The sequence below is a fragment of the Arachis ipaensis genome, chromosome B03 (assembly GCF_000816755.2).
Source record: "Arachis ipaensis cultivar K30076 chromosome B03, Araip1.1, whole genome shotgun sequence".
NCBI classification, from domain to species: domain Eukaryota; kingdom Viridiplantae; phylum Streptophyta; class Magnoliopsida; order Fabales; family Fabaceae; genus Arachis; species Arachis ipaensis.
The window spans coordinates 92,366,837-92,367,463 of record NC_029787.2 but is presented as its reverse complement, the minus strand read 5'-3'; positions in this window follow the sequence as shown (position 1 = coordinate 92,367,463).

Below are 627 nucleotides of genomic sequence, written 5' to 3'. Positions count from 1 at the left end.
AATATATAATAGTCTATACTTTGCTCAAGGATAGATGACATAAACTGGTGTTCAACGCTAGTTCTCTGCCCAATTCTGGCATCCAGCGCCAGAAAAGGATTAAAAGCTGGAGTTCAACGCCAGAAATGGATCCAAACATGGCGTTGAACGCCCAAAATGGCCTTACACACGTGAATTACTTAAATCTCAGCCCCAGCACACACCAAGTGGGCCCCAGAAGTGGATCTCTATACCATCTGCTATAGTTTACTCATTTGCTGTAAACCTAGGCTACTAGTTTAGTATTTAAACAACTTTTAGAGACTTATTTTGTATCTCATGACATTTTAGATCTAAACTTTGTACTCTTTGACGGCATGAGTCTCTAAACTCCATTGTTGGGGGTGAGGAGCTCTGCTGTGTCTCAATGAATTAATGCAAGTATTTCTGTTTTCCATTCAAACACGCTTGTTCCTACCTAAGATGTTCATTCGCGCTTAACTGTGATGAAGGTGATGATCCGTGACACTCATCACCTTCCTCAACCCATGAATGTGTGCATGACAACCACCTCCGTTCTATATTCGATTGAATGAGTATCTCTTAGATCTCTTAATTAGAATCTTCGTGGTATAAGCTAGAACTGAA